Source organism: Marmota flaviventris, chromosome 11 (genome assembly GCF_047511675.1).
Source record: "Marmota flaviventris isolate mMarFla1 chromosome 11, mMarFla1.hap1, whole genome shotgun sequence".
NCBI classification, from domain to species: domain Eukaryota; kingdom Metazoa; phylum Chordata; class Mammalia; order Rodentia; family Sciuridae; genus Marmota; species Marmota flaviventris.
Genome location: NC_092508.1, coordinates 46,394,041 through 46,400,591, shown reverse-complemented (window position 1 = coordinate 46,400,591; position 6,551 = coordinate 46,394,041).

Sequence of the window (6,551 nt, the reverse complement as noted above, 5' to 3'; positions counted from 1 at the left end):
TCAATGGGGTAGCATGGGAAACATTCTCAAAAATACCACAATGAATAATAGTATTTATATATAAAATAGGTGATTGCTTAGATTTTAAAAATGCAAGATCATACTTTAGAAAATAATTCTGATTGTAATTACATCACAATTGCCTGGCAATTAAAATCAGGAAGATAGGGGTATTTAGTCCTCTCTGTTCTGACACCTACTTGGACGCACCCTGAAGTTTTTACCTCAATTTGTCTTCTCCATTTAATTTTCTATATTAATCCCTCTAAGTAATTTCAGTGTACACCAAACTACAACCTAAGTTTGGCTTGAGAATTTGAATCTTGTATTTTATTTAATAATAATACTTTATCAATACTTGCATAAAACTTTTATTTTAATGAAGTCATCAAATTATTGTTTGTCTATTTCCATTCACATCTGAAGCCATAATTATGTATTTATACTTATACATTTAGAAATAAAATGACAAAGATTTGCGCCTTGACTTGTGAGCTCCTATTACATCAAGAAGGGGCTAAAATTAAATATTATGTATCTATATCCTAATCTATGGCAATATTCCTATATATCTTTTTATTTACCTATCATGATTTCCACTACTACTTATAGCTCAAAGGATACCCAACTTTTTCAGTGCCAGAGTATTGTTTTACTCTCATTTATTAGATGTATGTAGAAAATAGTGTAATAAATGAGCTATTGTAGAGTTCAATCATTTTTAGGGAGTTATTTTCAATTTAAAAAACCTATTGTATAATAGAACTAACTTTAAATTTTTATGCCATAAAAGCAGTCTTATAGCTATTTTAAAGATTTTAGAGAGCAAAACATTTTATTCAAGCTAAATAAATTCATAACATCTTGTTTAAGAAGGAAAAATTTAATTTAAAGGGAAAGAAAATATACTTTGACTTAAAAATGCTTCATATTAATAAATAGAATTGCACTACATAACTTGTTTCATGTTATTGTTTTCTGTAACCAGAAAGGCAAAGAATGAAATGGAATGGAAAATGAATATGATAAGGAACTATTAGTACAGTATCAGGTATAAATACTAAAGGTAAAATGATTCTTTGTTATTTGGCAGAGTAATAGTATCTTGTTTGATTTTTCATAAATAAGCTATTTACTATTTATGAGGAAGCTGGAGCATGCCTATATATTTGCAAAAAGTCTTTTTAAAGAAAATGCTATCAGTTCCCTCTCCAACTCCATTCTGGAATGTAATATCTTGAAAGCAAAATACAGTGCAGTCAGGACCACCCAATTCAGATCACAAATCTATTAAGCTGTCTGCTATTTACTAACCTGACTGGTGTTAACTTTCCCATGTTAAATGATAAATCTATCAAACATGACTACTATTTACATCCATTTTCTTACCCATCACTATATCTGAGGTTTGTTTTTTCCAACCTAGGACATTTTGAAAGCAAATTTAAAAGATATTCAAACTCACAACATACTCAATGATATTTAACTGCACATTAAATATGAATTTTGTCAGTAACAGTGCTTTTTCATTGAATCTTGAATTCAGGGGTTCTTAACCACTGAGCCATATCAACAGCTGACTATATCTATCTATCTATCTATCTATCTATATCTATATCTATCTATATCTATATCTATATCTATATCTATATCTATCTATATCTATATCTATCTATATCTATATCTATATCTATATATATATATATATATATATATATATATAATTTTAAGACAAGTTCTCACTAAGTTGCTTAGGGCATTGCTAAGTTGCTGTGGATGGCTTTGAAGTTGCGATCCTCCTGCCTCAGCCTTAATAATATTTTATCTTTCACAAATCTTCACATTAAGAGAAACTTAAATACCTTTAGTCAAGTCTGATTACATGAATGGTCTTACACTGCCCTTATGGGTTGCCCTTTGCTTCCAAAATTAAGAAAGTGCTGTTCATTTGTGTTTTTTTAAATGTATATTGTTCTTTTACATACTGATTTGTGATATGTTTCTTACTTGAGCAATTAATTTCAGCAGAAAATTCCAATCATTTATATTGTACTTTATTTTAAAAAATGATTGTATTTCTATGGTTTCAATGCACTTTTCTTGCATACAGATACTCTTAACCAAAAATATATGCTTTACTAATTTCTACATAACAATTTAGTATAGTTTTAGATTTTATGTTTAAATGATAGTTTTTTAAAAGTTAGGTGTTTCACAAATATCAAATTTTAATTTTCCTGAAATGGATAAAAGGAAAGTTTATATTTAAAAAATAAGTTTTTCATTCACTTTAGCCACTTGAAAGAAAGAATATTTTGACATCCAAAAAGAAGGCAAGCAAAATCTCAGAACAAAAAATGATGATTTAAAAGGAATAATTTTAATGAATAACTTTCTACGGTGTCATCAGGTTCCTGATTTTGATGTGAAATGTTTTAAAAAATTTCACCACCTGACTTATTAGAACCACTGATCTGTAACATTAATTAAGATCATTAAATTGCCCCATTGTCTCATCACACTTCCTGGAGAGCAGAAGGTAAGACTGGTGAATTCCGTGGGCTGGATTCATTGCTATGCTTCCTTCATCATGAAAGTGCCTTCCAGGAACTGATAGTTCAGGGATGTTCTGATTAACAAATGTATAATTGTGTCCTGTGATAAAAGAAAAAGTTTTAAGGAGATACCAAAGCCTGTTAAAGAATCTCAAGTACCATGGCAATGGCTTCATATCAATCTGTGTCTCCTGGTTATACACTCTCATGGTGGAAGAATGTAAGGGAATATCATGGTCCTATTACACTTCCCCTTTTCCTGCCAAGTTACACAAAATGTTCAAATGTCTATGCACACTTTGGGAAATAGTTTAATAGAAATATCCATATTTCACACTGACTGTATTCTGACCCCATTATAGTATATTAAGATAAATTTGGAGTACATTAGCTTTTTCATTTGTGCTAGGAGGGGACATAACCAATTTTTCTTAATTTATAGATGCAATACTGTTTAAAGGAAGAGGATGTTCTATGTAGAATTGTAGTTATGAAATGAACAATTTTTTGAATTCTAAAGGCATGTTTAAACAAACAAAACTTGGCCATATCTTCAAAGAATAGGTTACTTATACTAATAATAGGTTATTATTTGAAACTCAGAAAATATTAGAAAGAAAATCAATATGAATCTTTTAGTTTCAAACTTTTAAAGGCTCTATAACATCACAGTTAGGAAACTATTGCAAATAAGAGAGAGAAAGTTAGCTGATTTAAAACGTATCGAAACCAAACATCGTTTTCCTGCCCTTGGAAAATAGCAATAACATCTTTGAAATTGACTTTACTTACTTCAGGGTCCATACTAACTCTTATTCTTAAGAGTCTTTGATCAAAAACAATGAAAATCTGAAAAGATATTCAATATCGTGTGCTAGAATTCTTCACAAGTTGGCATCAAAAACTTAGTGGAGACAGTATGGACTTCAGAGTTTCACACATCTGGGTTTTAATCTTGCCTCTGCTGCTCAATAATTCTGAAACCTATGGCAAGTTATATAAAGTAGTTGAGACTGAGATTTCTCATCTGTAAAATGAAAACAGTGTCAAGTTGAGACTGAAGCATGGCCTTCAGATTCTAGGAAAACATTTTGCAATAAATACTACATTTGCAAACCCAAGACTGACTGGATGTTGTATAATCAGAAAGCAAATCTTTGTAACTGCTTTTGATGAGCATGAATAATAATAACAGCTATAAAAGACAGTATAATCATAAATCATGTGGTGTAAAAGGTAGTAGAAAGTGAGGCTCCTGTGAAAATTATTTTTGTTAAAATCATGTTGATTTAAAAAGTTAGCTTGTAGGATGTTGCTCAGTGCTAGAGTATTTGTCTAACATGTGAGGCCATGGTTTTGAAACCCAGCACTGCAAAAATCACCGCCATCACCACCACCACCATCATCATCATCAATCTTGAATGAAAGAAAAGTATCATGAGATTTTTTTTAAGTCAAATAATATGAAACTAAGGTATTTAAATAGGTTCTAATCAGGAAGTAAAAACCATCTTATATTGAAGTGATGCCACAGCATCACACTGCTGTTTAGTGAAATGTTGGTGCCTTTGGTTTCCAAACTTTCAGGATAGTGTACAGCACCAAACGTCTGCAATAATCTTTGACAAATGATATGATCTACTGGAAATGTTTAGAATATAAGAGAACATTTCTCCTAGTAATCATAGAGAATAGTAATGTTAGGTCTGGCTGATGTTAATGAGCAGTGAAAGGATCTTAATGAAACTGTATGATGTGTGAGCTTTGTAATTGCTGCAAGTCTTGGAAAGGAAGATCTGAATTCCCTTGATTAAAGGAGGCATGCTTCAGCAAGTATGCATGGACCATCTTATTGTGTAACATTCCAAGACACTCATAGGTTAGCTGCCCTAGGGGAAAAAAAAATAGATATGGAATTTCAGATCCAAAGGGGGATTTTATTTGGTAGCAAATAATGCTAAATTCTGGAAAGGGATAGCACTTTTTTCTCTTTTTTACACGCCCCAATGAATTTTTGCAATAAGTTTCTTCAGATTTTGTTGAGTAAAGAAAATATTTTTTTTTCCTTTTCATGTACAACAACCAGATTGCTGCTCTACACTATGCTTCCCTGGTCTTTAATGATCTGGAGAAGGTTCCGAAGGGAATGATAAACATAGTGCTTTGTGCATCCCTGCCAATGGTCAATAGGCCTGATGGAATAGACGGAGTAGGCATGTAAAATACCAGGAAAATTGCTTCTAAGTGGAAAGAGAAAATCTATATGATGTATGGCCTGAAATACTTCCTGGGGCATTGGCCATCACACTCTGCTTTTGTAAATGGTATTCTAGAAACTGCTGGAGAGATGAGGCACACTGAGCAGAATAAAGATCAAGTACAAAAATCAAAGATCATCAATATTGTTTTATTTTCAAAGTTGTCTAAAAATAACCTGTAATTTATATTAACTTTTTTGAGCTCTTTCTTTATAATGCAAAAGTATATGAGCTATATATTTAGTGGGCATTCTGAGTATGTAAGTATAATGGATCAAGTTTGCAGATTATACATGTTCATGAATTTTTTTCATGGTAATAAATGGCGTGAGATGAGTCCTCCGAGGAAATGTTATCTCTTCCTATTATTATATATCTATTAACACCAAAGCAATATTAATATCATCATATAGGTATTTCTTTAAACATATTATAACAAAAAAGGTATTTGAAATTTGAAAATACTATTTTGTTTAGCAATGCCTTGAATAGGAATTTATTTTGTAAGTCTTAATAAATACAACACAGAAATCATTCAAGATGCAATATCTTGAATTTATTGCTTATATTGTTAGTATCCTTCAGTTGCTCAGTTGTCCTATACTAAGATTTGTAGATGACCATCACATCTCTTTTTGTCAAGAGGTCTTTGAAGAATTCTCCTTTCTATAGGTATAATGTCAGTGTTAAGCCTTCTCACATGGTAAATGTTCTAAAAGTAAAAGAAAATCATGTAACTCCTCTGAGAAGATAAATATAGCCTGTATGCATCATTGTGAAAGAGAAGAGATTAAGTTGTTCCCCGGAAGTTGCAGGTATGAACCGAGAACACTAAGTTATAAGGCTATGTTAGAGATTTACTTTTTATTTAGTCAGTAAAATTCCTGTCGAATGGTCCCTGAAAGTTATATGATTCAGGGTTTAATTCCTCAATAGTGTAGACTCCTCCAGGATTACAAAAGAGATTAAATAAGCAATGATTCTTCACACAATTGGGTAGACAACCAATTTATCTTTCTAATGTTAACTTGTCTAAAAGACACTCTCATATATTTATGTCTTTCTAGGAAGCAAGCTATCAATATCTCAAAATAGGATTAAAAACAGACTAGATAAACTCTTTAAATTAATATGCAGAAGTGAGAAAAACTTTTTATATTATAAGGGACAACAGTGTGAAGCTGGAAAGTTTTAGCACTATTTACACACATCATCTATAACACATAATCAAAGAATAATAACTTTCATCAGTATGATCTCTGTAGCTGCCTGATGCAACTCACCAGGATAAATAAATTATCTCCTAGTTTTGAACTGTAGTAAACACAAATACAGCATTGCATTGTAAATTGCTGGGTATATAATGAGGTAACGGGATATTTATAAAAATAAGTGTCAAGAGTTGCTCTTGTGTTACCACCAATGATTATTAAGTCCATAATTCTTTTCTCTTTGTCAAGTATTCCCTAAGAATTTAGTACTTTTGTTTTTTTCCTAAACACATCAAAGAAGAACTTTTTTAAAATTAAATTTACATATGTTGTTGGTAACCTTCCTTAAACTAGAATTGAAAAATACCGGGCTTTCAAAATTTTAGCAATATTTTTCCAACAGTCAGATTTTATTGGGCAGGGGCAGGGGATAAACTCTTAAAAATTTGTGTAGGCAAATTGAGGAGTTATTTAGTTGTTCTCTGAATATTTATATCTGAAATGATCTGGTGAGAGTACTTTAGGGA